General features: G+C 40.8%; 1 protein-coding gene across 1 annotated transcript in view; it reads right to left on the bottom strand.

Moving 5' to 3' along the window:
* RIPOR2 (RHO family interacting cell polarization regulator 2) overlaps positions 1-24,596 on the bottom strand; it is a 118,582-nt gene that overhangs the window by 64,023 nt on the left and 29,963 nt on the right. The gene's annotated exons all lie outside the window — the stretch shown is intronic.

Raw genomic sequence — 24,596 nt, forward strand, 5'->3', positions numbered from 1 at the left:
TATTTTGAAAGCTATGATTGTGTCACTACTGTTGACAGTGCAAAATAAGAAGGGTAAAAGGAGTGCTCACAATAGAAGTGACAATCTAGGTTAGATAAGAATGCCAGAGAGGGAACTACAGCAGAAAGTACACAACGCCTACTTCAGCTGCTGGCTCGGCTTTTCTGAACACTCACCCCGATAGACCAAGATGCATTGTCAAAGCATCTTGGTCTGGACAGAAGCCCAAGACTAGTTCCCCCAAAGGATTATCCTACACCTATTAGGTAATTCTATTCCCTTTAGATCAACAAGAGTCAAAGTACATACCCAGCAGGTGACTTCGGTCCAGAGAGGGGGCCGGGCTAGCAGGAAATAAATACATGACAGCTACGGCCCAGATTGAAGGCTTCCAAAGTGAACAGACACCCAGTTGCCTATTAAAGACCCAGCAAGAAAGCAAGCTAAAAAGCAGCAGCAGAACTCTCCTGTAGTGCATCTAGGTGTAAGGAAAGACACACTTCACCAGGCCCTACTCAAAGCGGCATGAAGCAGTTCAGCAAGGCAGGGGTTTGAGCAAGTCACTTCCCCAGAGAAAGCAGGGCAAACAGCACCGTCCCCCACACTGCAGGTTTTTAAATCCCCTCCCTCCCTTGCTCCCTGCCTCCCAAGACAGAGCAGCCCTGGGGTTTGTATGTGCTTGTCCAGGGGGCAGGTGCTGACTCACTTGGCCATAAGTCCGGCAATAGGCTTGCTCTTTTATCTAGGTGGGATGCAAATCCCTTACCAGCTGGGGAATGGAAGCTTAAGAATTCTTTAGAATCTTAAGAGTAATGAGAAGTGTGTATGAGCGGTAAAAGAACTATGGAGTGCACCTATGGCTAGAAGAAACGCGGGGGGAGATAAGGCTGTCTCTGGTTCCTTCTCCCCACCCCCAAGGCTCAAAAATAACTAATTCCTTTAAATCCTTAAGGAGGCTCTCCCTACGTGTTCTCTAAGCACCAATGGGTCTGTCTACATTTCATTAAGGACACCTTCCTGAGGCTCATAAAACTCGTCCATGTTATCATTGTATAATATACAAACTTCCACTAAATAATCAAGAAAACACTGGAGTTTATGCTCTTTCTATACTCAATAATATGTTAACCAAATACCTACCTTAATTAAAGTCTCAATTGGATGAATTTTATTAGTACTGCATCTCATTTTGTAAGCTATTGTTCAATAGGTCTATCGTACCAACATTCTTTGATACCAGAAAAATACTTGGAGTAGTTGAAATATCTGACTATATCACTGCCTTTTACCTCCCAGAAAGTGTGTGTGTGTATATATATTTTTTAAGACAGAGTCTCACTATGTCACCTTTGGTAAAGTGCTGTGGTGTCACAGCTCACAACAACCTCAAACTCTTGGGCTTAAGCAATTCTCTGGTTTCAGCCTCCCAATTAGCTGGGACTACAGGTACCCACAACAACGGCTGGCTATTTTGGGGTGTTTTTTGCAGTTTTTTTTTTTTTTTTTGGCCAGGGCTGGGTTTGAACCTGCCACCTCTGGTATATGGGGCTGGCGCCTTGTTGTAGCTATCATTGTTGTCCAGCTGGCTCAGGCCAAGTTCAAACCCACCACCCTTGGTGTATATGGCTGGCGCCGTAAACACTGTGCTACAGGTACTGAGCTGAAATTGTATTTTTTTAACTAAGATTTTTTTCTCTTATTTATTGAATCAGTTAACTCCCAATGCCTGACTTCCATCCCAAGTATTCTGTTTAATCAATGTGGAGATTTTTAAAAAGTCCCCAGGTGATTCCGTTATTCTGCAAAGTTTGGGAGGCACTGGCTTAGGGGAAATATTAATTGAACAATCAGTTGCACTAATGATAGTCCAAAAAATAAAGATGCCAAGTTGGTCAAAAATTTAAAATGTTATTAAAATAATCTGCTACAATTTTGTGCCAGATTGTGAAACAATTTTCCTTCTTTTTTTGTAACAAGTAAGCAAGATTCTCGAGAACAAAACAAACGTTTGGAATTTTAAGACTTTAAGATGCTTTGGGAGGGGGTAAAATCTTCAGAAACTTTCTATTAAATTTAGATGTGGAATAGATGGCCACTAGGAACTTGATGGGGGTAAGCATTCTGTTTGTCTTTGTGGTCTTAGAAATGATTATCAGGAAAGAATTTGGCTGAGAGCTGGTTTAGGCTGAGATCTCTATCTTGCCATCAATCCCTTTAAAGGCTGACATATGGCCTTAGGAGAGTCATAAAACAAGCATGTGCACACACACAAAGTCAGCCTCTTGGAGAAGTAAAATGAGTGGGCTGGGGCAGGGGTGAGCCGGAGGTATTAGAGATGAGAGTCTACAAAACACCACACTGCAATCCCAGACCCCCCAAATCTGACCTAAATGTTCTTCCAGCTTCCCCAGGCCCTCCCGGTTGCAAGTTATCCCCACTTCTCCTTTATCGTCTTAATCACCCTTATGATCACTCACTCCTGCCTTTTAGTGTCATTGGTCTTCAGGTTGTTCCCTGGCTTCTTAGGAAGTTCCAGGAACCTACTCTCTTCCCAGATTCCAGCAAAACTACTCCCCCTAAAATTTTCTGCTTTTAAGGACTTAATTGCCCCTGCTGGAGTAATCTGTAATGTAATTCCAGGCACTCTAGGACCAAAAGCCTTAAGCTAAAGAAAGGACTATATAGTAAAAGCACAGTAGCGCTACTAACTGGGGTGTGTAAAGTGGTATTAAAATTTTGGAGGACAATTTGGTAGTATCCATTTAAAAATGCAAAACATACTTTTCCTTTAATGGGCCACTTCTATTCTTTAATATCATCTCTAGAGAAATACCCAAATGCACAAAGAGGTATATACAAGGATGTTCACTATGGGCAATGTTAATAATAGTGGGAAAATGAGAAATGATAAATTAGTCATCACAGGAACTGGTTAATACCTTGTGGCATAACTATGGTTATGGAAAACTATGTAGCAGTTAAAAATAGTATACCCACATAGAAAGATCTCCAAGACATAAAGGCCTAGCATAGTGGCTCATGCCTATAATCCAAGCACTCTGGGAGGCTGAGGGAGGTGGATCACTTGAGCTCAGGAGTTCAAGATCAGCCTGATCAAGAGCAAGCCTCATCTCTACTAAAAATAGAAAAACTAGCTGGGCATCTTGATGGGCACCTTTAGCCCCAGCTACTGGGGAGGCTGAGGCAAGAGGATCTATTGAGCCCAAGAGACTGAGGTTGCTGTGAGCTATAACACCATGGCACTGTACCCAGGGTGACCCAGGGTGACAGAGCTATTTTTGGTTGCAGCTGTCATTGTTGTTTGGCAAGCCTGGGCTGGATTTGAACCCACCAGCTCAGGTGTATGTGGCTGGTGCCTTAGCTGCTTGAGTGACAGGCACCAAGCCTTAATTTTTAATAAAGAAAACAGGTTCATGTATTATTTATATAATGTCAATTTCTTTTTTGAAATTGCAGACATTTGGAATTGCCTAGAGTTGGGAGTTGAGTGGAGAGAGTGTTCATATGCAAGATTATATAACTCTATATAGTTGTTTATAAGTCTCCAGAAGGACAAATATTATTTCTAAGAAATAATGTATTAGGTTTCAAAAATTCTGATTACATCAGGAAAGTTCAGATTCCCTGATGAAGTCCTTATTATGAGTTCAGACCTATGTAACTATTACATTACTTTTATCTGCAAATTTTTAGAGACGGGCCTCTGCTTCTGCTACTACAGTATGCACTGTACCCAATACATATCACTAAGGGTCACCAAAAGCCATCTCTAATAAGCATGAAAGTCCACATAAAAGAAACTTGCCTTTGGATGCTGCTGGAGCTTTGAAAAATGTTTCCAGTCTCTAAGTTATTGACCCTTTACCTGGTCTTTCTGAAAATAACATTCATTTACTTGCATTAAATCCCAGAAAGTTTTTGAATCTTGGGCAACAGGTGAAGATGGTATGGTTTGCTCCTCATTTTGTTGCAGGAGGCACTGGCTGTCATACTGAGTGCCCCCCGCCCCGCCCTGTCATTTCTATAATTTAATGGGAACAACAGGATCTTTCTGCAAAGATTCTAAGACCTTGAGTAAGCATTGAACAAACCCTGCCATTCTGAGCTGACGTTCTTGGCGCAGAACCCCAAGAGCCACAGCTGTTTTTCTTCCTGATTCCTCTTACAATAAAAACTGCTACCTTCTCTCCTGCTAAGCAGTGCTGAGTTCCAGTTAAACACATAGGAGGGTCTTTTGAAATTACAGTAAGTACAAGATTTTACATGTTCTGCTATGCCCACTGTGATACAGGTACACTGGGCCTTCGTGGATGCTATCAGCCACCGCTGGACCTGCACACCTTGTGTCTTTAAATTAGAAGGTAACTCATCAAATAGGCAGGTGGGTTTTGGTCATGAGCACTGAGCCTGGAGATGGGAGGGAAGGAGGCTGAGAGAGATAAAAAGAGATCGAGGAATCAGCCAGGCACATTGGCTGACGCCTGTAATCCTAGAACTCTGAAAGGCTGAGGCAGGCAGATTGCTTGAACTCAGGAGTTCAAGACCAGCCTGAACAAGAGCAAGACCCTGTCTCCACTCAAAATAGAAATACTATCTGGGCAATGTGGCAGGTTCCTGTAGTCCCAGATACTTGGGAGGCTGAGGCAAGAAGATCGCTTAAGTCTGAGGTTCTGTGAGCTATATGATGCCAGGGCACTCTACCGAGGGTGACAAAGTAAGACTCTGTCTCAAAAGACAAAAGAAAAAAAAAAAGAAAGAAAAGAAAAGAAATCAAGGAATCAAGAGATCCTCCACACGCCACCCCTCCTGGTCTCTGGCTCTGAATGGACAAGAAATGAAAGGTGGAATATGATTGCAATTTGGAGGGGGAAACTGGCAGCTTTCTGGAGAACTTAGAGATAACCTGAGTCTGAAGAATAAATGATGACTCAACCTGGGAGGGCTGCGTGGAGGATGGGCAGGGAAGCACAACTGCACATAACAGCCCAGGCAGCAGGCCCCAAGGTGAAGCTCATGGCAGTGGTACCAGGGGAAGCAGTAAAAATGATGAGACAATGTTTGGCAAGTCCAGTCCAGGTAACAGATCTACTTCTTATTATATTTTTATAAACTGGCATTCTGGCTGATGCTTTCTTGTGAATTTGATTAGCCTGAGTCAGCAACCCTCTCTCTTCAAATTTTAACAGTTTTACTGTGAGACCTGTAAGGGTAGGCATACAAAGGTAAGGATCTGGATAGCCCAGAAACTGGCTGACCTCCTGTCAACACCTGCCAAGTGCAACTCTCCAAACTGACTAGTGCAGAGTAAAAGTGCTATAGGCATTGATTAACCTGTAAAGCAACCAGACAGACCCACTAGTCAGCTGGAAGGAATGTTGATATTGACTGTTACAGTTAAGCATACTGGGACTCACTAAAGGAAACATGATTCATTAGATTATTTTTAGTCTTTATGAGCATGAAAGTACTCTGCTTTATTAGAAAAATACAGAAAAGTAAAAAGAAGGCAAGATAGGGGAGAAAAGGATCATACTGTTTATATTTAATACCACCAAAGACAACCACCAGTAGAATTGTGATGTGTTTAATTTTCTTTTTTTCTTGTTTTAGAGACAGAGTCTCACTTTATTGCCCTCGGTAGAGTGCTGTGGAGTCACAGCTTACAGCAACCTCCAACTCCTGGGCTTAGGCGATTCTCCTGCCTCAGCCTCCCAAGTAGCTGGGACTACAGGCGCCTGCCACAACGCCCAGCTAGATGTGTTTAATTTTCTTCAGCTCGGCTCTGTCCATACAAAGCGTAGTAATTTGCACATACTGCATGCTACATTTTGCATCCTGCTTTTTCCATCATATTCTTTTTTTAGAGCTATGCTAGGGGGATTATAAATTAGCTTTTTTTTTTTAACCCATCTTTAAAAGGATATGCAGGTCTATCCCATATTCCATGTGCTCCTTTGGATAATAAAGGGAAGACTAACCTGTCTACATTATCTATGCTTTTCATTTCTGATTTTTCAGACACGGCAATTTTGCCCAACGGCAAAGGAAACTCCTGCAAGGAAGAGACTAGGGCTTTTCTCTGGGAAATGAGAGAGCACATGATCGTTTGTACATGCTTCAGTTGCCGAACATCAAACATCATGAGGTTCAAGAAACAAGGACACGATAGGTGGATGGTATTGCCTTAGCCTTAGTGGTGTTTTCCTTTTATTAGTTAAACAAATCCTCTATCTAAATAAAAACCTGTAGCTCGGCACCTGTAGCTCAAGTGGCTAAGGCGCCAGCCATATACACCCGAGCTGGCAGGTTCGAATCCAGCCTGAGACTGCCAAACAATGACAACTACAACCAAAAAAAAAGATAGTTGGGAGGCTGAGGCAAGAGAATCACTTAAGCCCAGGAGTTGGAGGTTGCAGCGAGCTGTGACACCATGGCACTCTAACCAGGGTGATAGTTTGAGGCTCTGTCTCAAAATAAATAAATAAATAAATAAAAAATAAATAAATACCTGGATAGATGGCTCAGTGCCCATACTCACTGGTTATGGAGCCAGCCACATACACCAGGGCTGGAGGGTTCCAACCTGGCCTGGGCCTGCTAAACAACAATGACAACTACAGTTTAAAAAAAAAAAAAAAAAAGCCAGGTGTTGTGGCGGGTCCTGTAGACCTAGCTACTTGGGAGGCTAAGGCAAGAGAATCTCTTAAGCCCAAGAGTTTGAGGTTGCTGTGTCTGTGACGCCACGGCACTCTACCAAGGGAGACATAGTGAGACTCTGTCTCAGAAAAAAAAAAAAAAATCCCAAAAAACAAAACCTGGATAGATAATTCTGAAAGATCATTATTGATGAACAAAAACACGAGAGACATCTGTGACTTCTGAATGAAATGAGTAAGGATATCTTGGTTCTTGCCAAGGCATTTCTTATGGAGGCAAAATGTCAACTTAGAAATCAGTTGTTGCCACAGTCACAAAGCTATGCCATCCAGAAGCCACACTGAGATGAACCCTCGGAGACAAGACAATTGATCAACAGATCAGTTGGCCGGTTTCTGGGGTGATGTGCTGGCAAAAGCAAAAAATTCTACAATTAATCCAAGTGTTTGCCTGAGGCCAGGGATGGACACAGGGAAAGGAGCCCGAAAAGCGTTTGGAGCCGTGGTGGAAGTGTTCCCAAAGCGCATCGTGGGGATGGGTCGCAGAACTGTACAAATCAACTCAAGCTGTACACTTAGATAATTTTATGGCATGTGAATTTTGTATCAGTAAAGCTATGTTAAAAATCATTATCATTTTTTTAGGAAAAGTCATCATTCTTTCTGTAAGAGAAAGTGCCAAAAAAAAAATCAGGATTTGGAAAGGATCAATAAGCAACAAGCCGAGAGTTGCTTTCATGATTTGATCATCTCCCAGCCGGGCCACATAAGATGCCACACTTGGCCTCACTGCACTTCTGAGTCACTTCTTCATGCTCAGTTTGGGTTCCTCCTTTCTCCTTTCCTAACCATGCCATCCTGTTTGTGCTCCCCCATGAAGACATGGTATTAGTCTGGACCAGAAGTATAATTCAGTTGTCAAAAATAGGCATGTCGGCCAGATGTAAATAGCCCACTAGGATTATTTACGATGAATCCTAAAAATAGGCGTCTGCTTATTATATGGTTACAAGGTACCCATTACAGAGCAGTTGGCTAATCTTTTTTAAAAAGTAGATATATTGATGTCATTGATTTTTATTTTTTGAGACAGAGCCTCAAGCTGTTGCCCTGGGTAGAGTGCAGTGGCATCACAGCTCACAGCAACCTCCAACTCCTGGGCTTGAGCAATTCTCCTGCCTCCACCTCCCAAGTAGTTGGGACTATAGGTGCCCACCACAACGCCTGGCAATTTTTTGGTTGCAGCCGTCATTGTTGTTTGGCAGGCCCAGGCTGAATTCAAACCCGCCAGCTCAGGTGTATGAAGCTGGTGCCTTAGCCACTTGAGCCACAGGTCCGAGACAATTTTTAAAAAATATATAGCTGCTTTAAAATAAATCAAGGCAATGCTAATATTTGCCTCTCAGTTGTCAACATTGTTTGCTAGCCAAGTGATAAATATACGCATGCTACATTATGCTGTGTGACTTGGACAAGTGATGGAAATGATTGAAAAATCACCCAATACAGCCTCAGTCCTCAGCCAGAGGATGGAAGAACTTGCCCCAGAGGCGGGTTATAAACTCAATGAACTCCATATTCTATACCTGTAGAATAAAGGTCGGGTCCAACTGAGACCACCGCATCAATAATACAATCACAAGGCTACTTGGACATCTTTTAAACTGACCTTCCATCATCAGTGTAGGTGGCTGGACTTCTGCTTAAAAACTCACAGAAATTAAGAAAGCACTTTATAACAGGTAAAATGCCTAAAAGGACAAAGGTTACTGCAATGAACCTTGAAAGAAACAAATTTTAAGAATCTCTGGAAACTGATATCAATGATTTTCTTCCCAAGTTTTCTAAGTCTCCATTAATCAATACATAATTATTAAGTATCTATTATTGACTCACCTGTGGCAGGATGCGACGTGTTGTTCTAGATCCAAAGAAAACCTCAAACCGAGCTCTGCTTTTATAAAAACTTTAATCTTTTAATTGAAAAAGATAATATGACTGCACAGAAAGCAGATGGGAGACAATTTTTGGTGTAAAAAATAACATGGAGAGAAATTTTAAGTGGCACCTTTTCCTCAATGCTCTAAGAAGTCAGCAAAGCCGGGATGACAAGAATGTGGACTCCAGGATCAGATAAATCTGGCCTTGGTTTGAATTCTACAGGTTACAGCTATTTGAAATTATGCTCATTATTTAACTTTCTGTAAACCCCAATTTCCTTGTTTGTATAAAAGAACTAACATTTCAGAGGATTTTTGTAAGGTGTAAATGAGAATATAAACAAGGCCTGGTATGTGTAGGTACTTACTAAGCCTGTTAATAATAATTTAAAACAATAAGGACTTTTCTCATAATATGGAGATAAATGAGACAGGAATAGTCAGAAAGTTTACGTGAAAGCTAGGGAAGCTGGAAACGAGCATCTTTTTGAAGATAACAATTTTTAGATAATTAAAGACACTGATTGATAAGAACTATAAACATGGGTACTTTGGAAGCCCTGTTCAAAAGAATAATTTTAAAATGTCTTTGATTTCAAAATACTCATTTTCTCTTCACCCAGATTCTGACATCTGCCACCTTTTGCTTTGTCATTCTCTCTCCATATATGCTCACATAAACATTATTTTCCCCTGAATCCTTCGACAGTAATTTGCATGTTCATATTTATATACATTCCCTCACCATCGAGTAGTTTGCAGATATGGTCCCAGTACAGTGACTTGCACCTATAATCTTAGCACTTTGGAAGGGTGAGGTGGGAGGATTGCTTGAGGCCAAGAGTTCGAGACCAGTCTGGGCAAATAGCAAGATCCTCCCCATCTCTGATAAATATAGAAAAAATAGCAGGATGTGGTGGCATGGCTTATAGTGCCAGCTACTTGGGAGGCTAAGACAGGAGGATCACTTGAGCCTGGGAGTTTGAGGTTGCAGTGAGCTAAGATGACATTATTGCACTCTAGCTGGGGTGACAGAGTGAGAACCTGTCTCAAAAAAAAAAATTGCAGATATGCAAATTTACTCTTTTTTTTAATCGTTAATTTACTCTTAAATAATGTGTACTTCCTAAGAACACATGTTCTTGGGACATTCGCTGATATAACCATAGTCCAGTTATCAATATCGGGAAATTTAACATCAATACAATACTATTACCTAGTGTACAGACCTTATTCAGAGTCCAGCAATTGTCCCAAGAAAGTTTCATACACTATTCCTTCCTCCCCATTCCAGAGACCAATCCAGGATCATATACTGCCTCTTCATTAGTCTCCTTTAATCTGGGACAGTTCCTTGGCCATCCTTTGTCTTTATTTTTTTTTTGAGATAGAGTCTCACTATATCGCCCTCCGTAGAGTGCTATGGCGTCACAGCTCAGAGCAACCTCAAACTCTTAGGCTCAAGCGATTCTCTTCCCTCAGCCTCCCAAGTAGCTGGGACTCCAGGCGCCTGCTGCAATGCCCAGCTATTTTTTTTGTTGCAGTTGTCATTGTTGTTTAGCAGGCCCGGGCCAGGTTCGAACCCGCCAGCCGCAGTGTATGTGTCCTGCACCATACCCACTGAGCTACAGGTGCTGCCCATTCTTTGTCTTTGACATTGACATTTTAATAAACTCGAGGCCAGTTGTTTTATAGATATTCCTTAATTTGGGCTTGTCTGCTGTTTTCTTATAATAAGATCTGGGCTATGCATTTTTAGCAGTGAGACCAGGTAAGTAGTATTATTGTCCTTTTGTAGCTGTTGCATCACAGGTACAAGGACTCAGCTGGCCTCATTACTGGTGATATTAACTTTGATCCATTGGTTAAAGTGTTGTTGGCCATTTTTTCCTTTGGAAAGTTATTATTTTTGTCTTTGTAACTGATAAGTAGTTGGCAACGAGAGTATTTTGAGGCTTTGCAAATACCTCCATTCTTTGATCCAGGAGTTTTTAGCACCCATTTGTGATTCTCACTTGAATCGATTAATGCTATAATGGTGGCAAGATGCTACTCTGAACTCCAACATTTCTTATGTAAGACAGAGCTTTCCCTAATCCTTTTATTCATTCATCTATTTCTTTATTATCACTATGGATTCATAGATTCGTATTTTATTCAAAGGGTTATAATCCATTATCATTATTAGATGTAAAAGCTGACTGTTCCTGGTGGTAATTATCATACTCAGAGACTTACTCATCTTACAGTTATTTTACTGAATGTCTCAGCCCTTTAACCAAGCTGTATCCTTCTTGATTCAGTTAGTACCAGCTATCTTTTGAACTTCTTTGATTCGGTACAGGGCAAGGTAGTAGCTAAAGCATTAACTCTGGAGCCAGGTTGGCTTCAGCTTCCCCAGGTCACCTGTTCTAAGCCCAACTTTTTCTTGTCAATAAAATTATAACAATGTCTAAGTCGCTATGTTGTCCCAAAGAGAAAATGAGATAACATGTAAAGAGCTTAATGTGGAGTAATGATCTTTCTTACTAACTAGAACTTTTATTTTGAAGAGATGAATGACTTTTATTAATCAAATGGAACGTGCTAATTATAAACCCGTACACATTTTACAGGTGAAGAAATACACAGAGATGAAGTGATTCGACATTATTGCTCTCCCCTTTCTCTCTCTTCCATTCTCCCTCAAAGCAATGACAGCAGAGTATGTTGAAGCTATTTTAAGGCTCTGACTGAGTCATTTGAAGAGTAAAGAAATGTTAATAGCATGTCTATTCACTGGGACAGTCAATTGCAGAAACTTCTAGATAATTGACACCGTTTCAGCCCTGGGGAAAATGAAAATTCTGTTTCTTTTTCCGTTCTGGTGGATTAAATAAATGCAGGGAGTAGCAGCTGGCCTCACAATAATTAGAAGAGAAATGATTCAGGATATAAAACTTGCTTAAATCTCACAAGGGGTTGGGTTGATTTTGACTAATGTTGTCATAACTCATTTTAAAAGGCAAAGTCACCTGTAGGCCTTCATTTCGTGCACACTACACATCAAACCAGGCCTTGGTTAGAAGGAAAGGAACATGTTGTGCTTACATGAGGCTGTTTGTAAAAATAAGCAAATGTACCTTTTTTTTTAAACAAACCCATGTATATCAAAAGGGAAATATCTCTTGGAAACATGATTGTTAGAGACAGCTTGGCTGATGCTGCTGAAAGAAATATACACCCACCAGGAACCCTCATTTTTTGATCACCAGATTCGAAAACAACAATCCTATACAGAAGAAAATGGCCCTGCGCCTGGCATCGTCAACTCCTTCAGGCATATTTGCATGCAGGCTGTTTATCCCTAGAGCTTGGCAAATCATTTCTAGCTAATAGTGATGCTTCTTTACTTCAAAACAGCATCAAAATGAGAACTGACATCCTCTCTTCTATGGCTATTTAACTTTACTGAAATTACCATTTTTATAAGCTTATTTTTTTTTTTAATTGTTCTCACTAGAACCAAGCTACATCTTTGGAAATCCTAAACAACAACAAAAAGCCATTAGGTTCTAGGAAAATGTACCCAACAGAGTAGTGGGAAGTATAATTACACACCGTCTGCCTGTTCCCTTGCCCATCATGTGTGACTAACACTGGTATTTATTAGTGAGCGTGACAGTCAGGTAGAAAATGGAATTGAGCTGTATAAAGTAAAGCTACATGCTATATTTCGTATTAGAGAAAGGATAAGAAATTATCTTAAATGAGGGCTTTTCAGATATGGTCTATGTAATCAAACTAACAGATTTTTCATGTGTATGGCTAATTAATTTCTTTCTGCCTATTCTAACAATTGAACCGAATTTATGAAGAATTGACTGGCAATTATGTGATGGCAAATACAGTTAAAAACATTGACTCGGGCCTGGTAATGTTCTATGACATGGCCTTTGAGCTAGGTTAGTTAAACCCTTGCAACATGAAGGTTGCAAGCAATGGACTTAAAACTAAGTCAGTCCTTTCAAACTCAAGTTACATTCGTCATTTTATTCCTGTTGTTATGACAACACTTTTAAAAGCAGCACTTCAAATGCTTAGCATTCAGGCATCTTATTATAGCCTTGAAAATAATACATGAGCCTATGAAGTACTGTTCCTAGGGGCTTAAAAATGGACCTGGCAATCTTCAAGAAACACAGAGTTAGAACACCTGGACTCCTTTCTGGGCGTTGGTTCCCAGAGTTTCCTAACTTTGCGTTTTTCTACCCTCAAGGGAGCAAGGGCTTATCCATGGGAGGGAAGCTGAAAGGATTTATGTGGGAAGACAGGTATTATTATTCATGATCTCTATCCTGTGGCTGTATTTGAAAATAAATTCCTTTATGACCTTATATATTTTATGGACTTGATTATATCCTGTGTCATACAGTTTTTAGAAGTCTGTAAATGATGACATATTCTGATTGATTTTGGTTGCTTATTGTTGGCTATTGGAAAGATTCATTTATAAAAATATAACTTTAGGCTCAGCGCCCATAGCTCAGTGGTTAGGGTGCCGGCCACATGCATCCAGGGTGGTGGGTTCGAGCCAAGCCAGGGCCTGTTAAACAACAATGACAACTGCAACAAAAAAATAGCCAGGCGCCTGTAGTCCCAGCTACTTGGGAGGCTGAGGGAAGAGAATCGTTTTAGCCTGAGGTTGCTGTGAACTGTGATGTCATATCACTCTACTAAGGGCGACATAGTGAGACTCTGTTTCAAAAAAAAAAAAGGCTCGGTGCCTGTGGCTCAAGTGGCTAAGGCGCCAGCCACATACACCTAAGGTGGTGGGTTCAAATCCAGCCTGCCCCACCAAACAACGATGGCTGCAACCCAAAAAAAACAATAGCTGGGCATTGTGGCAGGCTCCTGTGGTCCTAGCTACTTGGGAGGGTGAGGAAGGAGAATCGCTTGAGCCCAGGAGTTGGAGGTTGCTGTGAGCTGTGATGCCACAGTACTCTATCCAGGGGGACAGTTTGAAGCTCTGTCTCAAAAAAAAGACCCATATATATATATATATAACTCTATAGGAAAAAACATTTCTTATAACACAGAATTATGAAAATTAATCATTGATAAAGAGATGGTATTGGAGTGAGCCTGTTACACGAATCAGTGGCCTATTGTATTTGTACTACAATCTGATATAAGCATAGAAATGTTTGTTAAATTTAATATTTTCATTTTTTTAGCAACATATGCATAGGGAGATGTTTTTACTAAGGAAATGAGCTAGGTTAACGGTACTTTTTAGTCATCATGTATTAAAAGGTTGAAATACATCTGTTGTGTTTAATTCTCTCTGCCTAAAAGTAAATTGCTCTGATTATTTTATCTTGGTCTTCCTAAATGTGTGGTGTTTTGTGTGATGTCATGTGAATTATTATTGAATGAAGTATAGCTGATGAAAAAAAAATTGGTAAGGAAACTATACCAAGTAGATTCACTGCAAAATAATCCAGAATTAAAGAGTTTTCTAGAATCCTAACAAAGTAGACCAGTGCTATGTATGCATGTGGCATCATCACCAGCAGTTTCAAAGTTCAGTGGCTTCCTAGAGGCCTGTACACATGTTCTCTGCATGGCAATTTTAGCAAATTAAACTGCCATAATAGGGATAGTGGTTTCATTCCTGGCCTAGCTTCTGCATACCAAGAGGTGGCCACGTGCATAACATCTGCTGAATTGTTTCTGGTTGCCAAAACTAAATAATTTATAATCAGAACACAAAGCAGTTAGATATAGCTATGTGTAAATACATAGATCAACAAAGCAGAATTATGCTTCTTTTTGTCGTACATCAGGAGTTTTAACAATTCCTTACCATCTTTTGCTTCAACCAAAGGATTTGAAGCTGTGAAGGCTGTAATGATGCATAAAGTCCATCTAAGTCTTAACTCTAAGTACAATTTAGTATAAAGAGAGAGCAAATGCTTAAGTATCCAACACTTGATCCATCAACATATGGCAAGTTCTCAACACAAAACACGAAAGAATACATTAGAGGCTGATTTGTACACGTGAGACACCGTATTACTTGTATTATGAGCCCAAAGGCACTGTCATTGTTTCCCTTTTCAGGGGCCCACATAGCTCCTCTAACCACACCAAGCTCTCTCAGGCTAGTAAGTTGGTTTCCACTCTTAGTTGTGTACAGCCCTTTTGCCTGGTTATTGTTGTTAGCTGATTTACCGAGAGTGGAGTCACATTTGTTTTTACAGACCTGGAAAATGAGGGTTGGGAGACTTTTCCTGAGACTCTTGCTTCCCTGAAGGCACCACTCCGTCGCCTTGCTCTCCCCGGTCGTAAACCCTGTTCTCTTCTGCATCATTCCCTGTGATCATGCACAGGAGAGCACTCTATCCTCTGGGTCACACCAGAATTGCTTGAAGCCTGCTTATTCTTTTCAGGGAGTCAACACTGCATAATGTTTGCCCTTCTTCTAATGTTTGTCTTTCGAATTTTTTCTCTAGTTCACCAGGCAAGAAGTGGTTTTCATTCATTTTCTTGTATTGTCATCCCATACAAACAGCAGAGCGAGAGGTGTTGATTCTTTGGACAGCCTGGGAGAAAAAAAGTAGGGAGGAGACCTTCTCTGGACAGACCTTGATGGGGCCTCAGACTCTTTACTAAGCAAATAATTTATTCATGGAAAAAAGGGTGGGAGGAAGGACAAGGAGACACAAGAGATGCAATGTATGGGCCCTGTTTTGATGACGATGACCAACCAACTGAAAGTCATTTTTTAGATACTTGGAATGTTTTCATATGGGTTAGATGGGTGATACTAATGAAGTAGTTATTAATTTTGTTGGGCATGAAATGGCACTAGGGTTATGCAAGAAAATGTCCATCCTTTTGAGACATTATGTGCAGTAAAATGACATGAGGTCTGGATTCGCTTTAAGATGCTTCAACAGCAACAATAACCAAAGAGATAGATGAAGAAAATATGGAAAAATCTTGCTTTTTGAAACTGGATGATTCATATTCAGGGATTTGTTATCTCATTCACTCTACTTACAGATATGTTTGAACATTTTATTTTTTGTGTGTCTACCAGCCTAGTGCTGACAGGAGAAGGTAATCTCAAATAGCTTACGGGTATCAGGGCGCTCTTCTAGCATGGAGCAGGCAAATACTGTCTCAGAAACAGTCATCCTTAACCTTCACCCCCTTTATATAGTACTTTAGGACACAGTGAATGTGAAAATGGGATGTATTCATAGAATGAGAGCAATACATGAAAATTTTTGTCCTCAGATTTCGATGCAGATAAAAATGAAGTCATAGAAAAAGGAAATTTGTCCATTTTCTTTAGAAGAAGAGATTTGGTTTGGCCTTTAGCTTGATGGGTCTACCCTATCCCACTTCAAAGCAAACAAGAAGCTTATAATACGACCACACTAGTGCTCACATTAACTGGCTTTAATAAGTTTCAGATCTACCTAATTTTCCACTTCACTTAGGCCAACATCTGTGTAAACACAGAAACCCCAAACTGGGACTATGTCTCTTGGACGTGGAACAGACCAATAGGGAGAGGGAATTGTATTGTCAGGGAGCTTCAGATCACCTCTGTCCTGTGGTTTGTAGGGAGAAGCTTATGGGAGTATTTTGGGAATTTCATCACAGACAGTGGGACTGAAGGAACAAATACTTTTAGCAAACTGGAAACATTAAGCTAGGTCATGTTAGTCATACAAGAATGAACAGATGAAATAATCTCCATGTAGGGAATCAAGGGTTCCAGCCAGTTGGTCAGAGGCCTTCTCCACTATATGGAATGTCCCATCCAAAGAACTTAATACCAAGTGCTACTAGGAGCAGGTGACTCTTTAGAGATCAATATTGATGGAAAGAATGCTTCGTCTTTTGGTGGTTACACAGCAGAGTCAAATATCACTTAGGTACCTTAATGAAGCACCTTTTATTAGTGAAGGGGATTCATAAAAATATTTCATGTTTGCAGAATGCACTTTTCTAAATGCTTGGCATCTACTCTATATCCTGATAGCAACCTCGTGAGTTAGGTAGGAGAGTGATCATCATCATTCCTTTTTTGCAGAAATGAGATGAGTTTGAGACCAGCCTGAGCCAGAGCAAGACCTCATCTCTAAAAAATAGCCGGACATTGTGGTGGGCACCTGTAGTCCCAGCTACCTAGGAGGCTGAGACAAGAGAATCGCTTGAGCCCAAGAGTTGAGGTTGCTGTGAGCTAAGATGCCATGGCACTCTCCCAAGGGTGACAAAGTGAGATTCTGTCTCAAAAAAATTCATTCTGAAACTGACCTGTAAGCAACTATTCCATCAAGATTCTTGGCAGAATTAGAACCAGAATCGGGGTTTGTACCTGCCAGATGGGTTTTTGTTACTACACACCTTCATTCTCATTCAGTGAGAGGGCAGAATCCCCTTACTAGTTGCCTTTTCCCCTGTCTTCTTCTTCTTTTTTTTAATTTTTATTTTTTAGAGACCGAGTCTCACTTTGTTGCCCTCAGTAGAGTGCCGTGGTGTCACAGCTCACAGCAACCTCCAGCACTTGGGCTTAGGTGATTCTCTTGCCTCAGCCTCTTGAGTAGCTGGGACTACAGGTGCTCGCCACAACGCCCGGCTATTTTTTTGTTGCAGTTTGGCTGGAGCTAGGTTTGAATCCACCACCCTTGTTATATGGGGTCTACTCACTGAGCCACAGATGCCCCCCTTTTCCTACTTCTTCATGTGATTTTCCATTAGCCTGCAGTGGAGGGTATGCCCTCTGGCCCCCCCCAAAATCATCAATCAGTACTAATCTGGAGCTCATATGGTTCAAGAAGATAAACTGGTATCTTACCATCATTCCTGTTGCCTTTTACTTCTTTATCCTACAACCATTCCTTACCCTGAGGTGCTCATTAAGGCTCAACAACACAGTATATTGATAATACCAACACTTTAGATTCAACAAAAATAAATGGGTAATCATTGCTGGGAGTAACCGTGTATCTACCTGTGCTCTTGTGGTTAAATCCACAAAGTCATGTCCATGAATACACTGATTTATTGGATTGATCTAAAGACATCTACTATACTAAGGATAATATTTATCCTTCTCCTAACCTCTGCATCTTTCTATTGATTTAACTATCAATAACCTCTGAAAAGAGCCTATTATAATGTACCGATTTAGAGGTTCTCAAACCTCTGCAAATTAGAATTACCTGGAAAGCTTTTAAAAAACTGCCATCGTCTCAGTCTTATGCCCAGAGATTCTGAGTTAGTTGATCTAAGTGGGACCCGGCAATAGAAACTTTTAATAAAAATCTTCCTAGGGTTTAATTTTTCTGCATGTACAGAGTATGCGTATGCAGTATTCAATGTCGCATTTGCTTCCCATTCTTCTAATATAGTAAAATAAAGAGTCATTTAGTTCTTTAATTGTTTAACTCCAACCACTATTAAAAAAATTTGAAAAAGGTATTGTACATTTTCACCAGAAAAACAGTATAAAACTGTATATCTTGTTTAGTGACATACAATAAGTGAGGCCCTTAGGACTCAAAAACACTTTTCACTGCATTATTGATTGTGAAGACTTATAAGTAGCTGCACGTCAGGATCAGAACCTGTGGTCGTCTGTTCCTGTTTTCTAATTCTGCACTAACAAAATGTATGCCTTTCACTTCAGGGGTGTTGAAAGCAAAGAACCCAGCCTGTCTGGGTTTGTGACCTGGCAGCAGCACTTTATCTTGTGTGGCTTTCATACCAGACCTAGGCCGGGCACGGTGACTCACGCCTGTAATCCCAGCACTTGGGAGGCCAAGGCAGGTGGACTGCCTGTGCTCATGAGTCAAGACCAGCCTGAGCCAGAGCGAGACCCTATCTCTAAAAAATAGCCGGGGGTGGGGCAACGCCTGTTGCTCAGTGGGTAGGGCGCCAGCTCCACATACAGAGGGTGGTGGGTTCAAACGCAGCCAGGCCAAACTGCAACAAAAAATAGCCAGGTGTTGTGGTGGGCGCCTGTAGTCCCAGCTACTTGGGAGGCTGAGGCAAGAGAATTGCTTAAAGCCCAGGAGTTGGAGGTTGCTATGAGCTATGATGCCACAGCACTCTACTGAGGGCAACAAAGTAAAACTCCATCTCCAAAAAAAAAAAAAAAAAAAAAAAAAGAATGAAAAGTAGTAGGGCATTGTGACAGGAACCTGTAGTCCCAGCTACCTGGGAGGCTGAGACAAGAGGATCAATTGAGCCCAAGAGTTGAGGTTGCTGTGAGCTAAGAGGCCATGGCACTCTACCAAGGGTGACAAAGTGAGACTCTATCTCAAAAAAAAAAAAAAATCCAGACTTCAATTATTTTGTCTGTAAAATGGGGATGATAAAACTCAAAGACTGCTGTGAAAACTAAATAGGTTAGTGAATGAAAAGTGTTGAGAATGGTGAAAAGGTTCATTGCTTTTCTTGTTAACAGTGACGAACATGTATCACCAAGTCAATTCCAGGTTAATAAGATCTGGATTAAGACTTCCTGGGCATCTTTTTTTTCCCAGAGGAAAAAAGTTTCAAAGGAAGTTGATTTCATGAGTTTTATAATATCCCTGGGCTCTCATTTTTAAGTACTATGTATACTGAACTCTCTTGAAAGTTGAATTAGTAAGCTGAGCGAGGCTTCCAATATAGAGCCATATAACATCTGTAGAGGAGATTGAAATAGTTGGTTCTTCCTATTTAAAAAACATAGTTGATATTAAATGTGGTGCAGGATCCCAGGGTATTTCACCACCAAGCAGGCCATTTTAAGAGTTAATTTTCTATGTATGATTTGTGAGCTTGTCAGCAAACACCCTCTAGACAATCAGCTGCTCTGAACATTTTCATTTTTGAAAGATGCTGTTCACACTGGGTATTTCTCAAACCTCATTGCAAGACTATGGAATTTAAAGTACAAAGAACATTAAATGTGGCTGTTGAATATAATCAAATGGGATGAGCAGAATTCAAAATGTGAACTAGGCAATGTCTTTCAAAAATGACATGCATTCCATGAGAATGTATTTTGATCCCTAGGAGGGCAAGGATTTTTCTCTGCACCAAAAATATATCATTTGGCAAGACAGGTCTATTGTTTCTGAGTCAACATTGCGGGTGTTCCAGCCCCAAGAGCAGATGCCCTCCAACTGTTCAGACTGGGTATTCAAGGCAAAGAGAAGGGGGCCACAGCATGGACAGGTGGCTGGACACAGCCAGTCACCACACCCCTCCCCTTCTGCCACCCTTTGGAGTTGGATTCCAGATTACACTGTGTGCCACAATTAATATTCGCAGCAGGAAACAGCAAGCATCAAATTTACCACTTATGTTTCTTCCAGATTCAAGGGAAATTACTTAAGTAAAAGCTTTTGTTTTAGTAAATGAAATTCCATTTAAACTTTACACATGTGTGCATTATACATTTCCTGGGAGGTGACTCAGAGACAATTTCATGCCATCACAGCTCTAAATAATAGGGGGCCTTAAGTTGCAAAGACTCTTAGATCTTGTCACAGCCAGTGTTTTTAATGAGGGGTAGAGAGAAGTGGCAAGGAAGCAGAAGGATCAGAAACTTACACACAGAGACACACAAACGTGTGGACATATCATATTGTATGATATGCAATGAGGTAATTTATAGTCACACAAGGGGTGTGAATCTCCTCTTTGGAACAATGGCTTCTGCTTGGTTTCCTCTTTTGTGAGATGAGAATCATAACATTTGCATCCCAATATTGATATTGTGAGGATTAAGTGACAGTCAAGCCTGTAAAGTATAATGCTAGGCACGAAGTATGTACTCAGTTAAACTGACACCTAATATTGTATTACCCTTCTCCTCGTCAAGGTCAAGGATAAAAAGATAAATGGCCATACCCAAGCAATGAATGCTCTGTGTTTTTATGCTTTACCTGCAGTGGTTCTCAACCTGCGGGTCACAACCCACAGGGACTATATTAAAGGGCCACGGCATTAGGAAGGATGAGAACCACTGCTTTCCTGTAATTTTGCTAATCAACCTAAAACCTGAAGTGATAGATTCTCATACAGTAATGAGATTTTTATAAAGTTATGGCTCAATTGTCTAAGGTGGATCCCTCTGTGAGGGGATGTGAGGCAAAGAGTAAGTAATCCCCAACTCGCCCTGCTAGTGCTTGCTAAGACAGAATCTGATTATGGTGTGGAACTTTGCCTTAGATAAGTTATGTCACTTTTTCCCAAAAAGTGCAATTGAGGGCCAAATATAGATGTTTCTATTTCTCTTAATGAAATTTCCCTCGGTTGCCCTTTTTGGATATTTACAACAGCTTGATGGAGGGATAAGAAAATAAGAGTGAAGTTCAACCTGCACAGTGTTGCCTTTGGAACATCACTGCGACGTTTTGGGTTAACTGGCTCAATGTAACCTCCTGTGTATACGTTATCATGTAAGACATTGTAAAAATAATCCATTGCTAAGAGAACTTTCCCTATGAGGAACTGCTGTTTTGGTTTTTTTTTGAGACAGAGCCTCAAGCTGTCGCCCTGGGTAGAGTGCTATGGCATCACAGCTCACAGCAACCTCCAACTCCTGGGCTCAAGCGAGTCTCCTGCCTCTGCCTCTCTAGTAGCTGGGACTGCAGGCGCTCGCCACAACACCCAGCTATTTTTTGGTTGCAGCCATCATTGTTGTTTGGCAGGCTCAGGCTGGATTCGAACCCGCCAGCTCAGGTGTACGTGGCTGGTGCCTTAGCTGCTTGAGCCACAGGTGCTGAGCCAGGACTGCTGTATTTTGTATGTCCATCTTTATGATAGCAGTGACTTAGGTGATGGCTTACTATATTCTCTTTTTTGCCTGGCCTCAAGGAAGCTCAAAGTAAAACAGGGCTCAGTCATAGCAAGAACACCTATTCTTCAAAGTTGGCATATTTATTTTCCCTGGCTTCTCCTTTTGATACTGATTTTCTCTTTATTAATATTCTGCATTCTTGTAATCTGTCTCAAATCATCATGAAATGCCATTTTTTTTCAGTGAACTTTAACTATTTCTTAGTCTTCTCTCAACTACTACGTGTGAGCTCAAAGAGGCCTTAGCAGCTACCTATTACTTCACAAAAGTCATGAGGAAATTTCCATCTCTGTTCATTCATTTCCCCATAATTTGTTCCAGCTGTTTATCTCGGTTATAGTTTTTGAAAGCCACTGAATCATGGAGGCTCAGGGACAATGAGGGAACTAGTGATGTGATCATTCCTGTAGATTTCCTATATATCTTAACAAAGAAAATAATCATCATTCCCACTGAATTATCCCTATAAAAGAAATTATACTCATGCGAACACAGGGCCTGTGAAGATAATTTCTCTTGTACTGGTTTGAAAAATGGGCACTTCTGGAAGAGATCAAATATGAGTTAAGTCAGTGAATCACAGCTATTGTTCTGAATTTATATTCAAATCTAGTCAGTCCAAATCTGAGAACTCTTTGTGATGCAAATCAAAGGGGAAAATACTTCTGCTTAACAAACCAATGCAATTTTGCTCATCATTCAGATTGGTTACCATTTTAAATCTTTTCTGATAGACGGAGAGAAGGGTAAACCATGCGTGGATTAACCAGATCTGACACTGTTCATTTCTCTTTCACTGCAGGTAATTATCCTGCATAATTCTCCTATGAATAAATTAAAACCATATGAATTAACGATGATCTTGTTGTCGTACATTCAGTAATTGAGACAAAACTGATCAAGGAATACTTTACACGTGGGCACGGATCAGACAATAGTCCTCACAAAGGAAAAGGAATGATTCTTTGTTTTCTTTCAAGTTGTTTTTCCCTTCATTTTCCTCCCGTTTTGTGGGGTTGTTCGGATCTTACAAGGCATTGTAAGAGACAGTCGTTTGTGAGAGGAAGAAGGAGAAGGCTGGACGTGGTGTTATTTATCAGGATGCGTGCTCACTTAGAGGGAGAGTGCCCATTTTGTGTCCCTGAGATAGAGCACCTTTGCAGACACATTGCTTACTCAGCCGGAATAATGAAGCTTTTGGTCAGATACTGGAAAAAAGCTTCTTTCTGATTATAATAGTACTGAGGCGTCTCATTAACGCCTTGACATCAACTGAAAACCTCAGCTTGCGAGGACAGTCTCTGAGTCATGAAGCCAAAAGATCTGGCAGCCACAACCCCGCTAAGTTACGTGGGAGAACTCAGGCTTCGTGAACATGCTACTAACTGGCAGTTGCTGTGGGAACTGTGGCTCTGAATTTGGAGTCTTTGTGTGTTTACATCCACAGCCCCACAGCCAACACTCCAATGCCAGACAGCCTAGGTTTAAAACCAACTTGTGCATCTTCGTAATTTGGCATGGGCCTCAATTCTCTCAACTGTACAATGGAGATGATAAAAGTAATTACCTCGGATTGCTGTGGGGACTTAATGAATTAATACATGTGCCTGGTACATTTAAAATGCCATTAAGTGATAGCTATTATCATTATAAGCATATAAAAAGTTTTTATGTAGGTAGGATATTTTACTATATGAGAGGCTTTATGTTAATATGAAATACATGTATACATAATCTGTAATTCAGAATTTACATTTATTTTAAAAAATTGTAATAGCTTAGGACTCCCCTTGTGCCCAGGAGGGCCTTGCCTCTGACCTGCATTCAGGATTCCATTCACCTAAAGGGAGATGATAGAGAGAAAGAAGGATATTTTTGCCACATGTGGAATCTCATGTGCAGAGCTTGGCCCGGTTTATTTCACCCCAGTTGGATTATAAAGGAGTGAGACTAGTTTCCTAAATGGAAAACCATGCAGCCCCTTAATATGCATTTTTTCAGTATCTCTCACTTGATACCTGTACATTCACATTTATGAAAATCTTGAGTCAATGCGGCCTCCCAGCCTCTGTTTGCTTTAGCTATTTTCTTCCATCAGTGGGGAAAGAGTCATTTTGTGACAACCAGAAAGTCAAAAACTAAAAAAAAATTACATCTGGAAAACATCTTAATATGAAGAAACACATATTGAAGATCTAAAAAAAAACCTCAAAAAAGAAATACCACATGTCATTTCTATCCCATTTTAGGCCAAAGACCATTATGATAAAATTCAAAGGGCAAACTTTTTTTGGAATGTCATGGGAGCTTGAAAAAGGAGCAATTCCTGACCTTTCTTATGTCATTACAAACAATTACTCAACTGAAGGCATTAGTCAGGTAATAAGAGAAAATAGTCATACGTCAGCCACCCCAGTGAATTTCACCTTCCCAAAGGCCACCATATTTTGGTGATTGAAGGGGGGCAAGCAGAACAAATCACCCGCATTCTTTTTTTTTTGAGACAGAGTCTCACTTTGTTGCCCTGACGTCATAGCTCACAGCAACCTCAAACTCTTTGGGCTCAAGTGATCCTCTTGTCTCAGCCTCCCAAGTAGCTGGGACTATAGGCACCTGCCACAGCATCTAGCTATTTTTAGAGTCTCCCTGTGGCTCAAAGTCTGGTCTCAAGGTCCTGAGCTCAATCAATCTACCTACCTAGGCCTTCAGAATGCTAAGATTAGGTGTGAGCCACCGTGCCTGGCCCCTCATCATTGCTTTTGCTGCAAAAGTTAGCTAAGGGGATCTCTGGGGACACAGAGCCCCTGAAGGAAGAGCCAGAATACCTCAGTCCTACCCTAATCTCTTATACACACTAGCACCATGACCTTCGACAGATCAGCTAACCTAATTTGTGAATCAGGGACATTGATGTTACATCACAGGGTTGTTTCATGGTTTAAATGAGATCATGACTGTGAAAGCTGTTGAAAACTGCAAAAGAAAAAAAAAAACATACAAATACTATCACTTGGACTAAAGTATTCTCAGTGGGACCTAGACCTTACACTTGAGGGCAGAACAGGAAACTTTAGGTTACAAGGAAGGAGGCGTGTGCAGAACAGCAGTGGTATAATAAAA

The sequence above is a fragment of the Otolemur garnettii genome, unplaced genomic scaffold (genome assembly GCF_000181295.1).
Source record: "Otolemur garnettii isolate 467f Iridium unplaced genomic scaffold, OtoGar3 scaffold00026, whole genome shotgun sequence".
In the NCBI taxonomy this organism is placed as follows: Eukaryota; Metazoa; Chordata; class Mammalia; order Primates; family Galagidae; genus Otolemur; species Otolemur garnettii.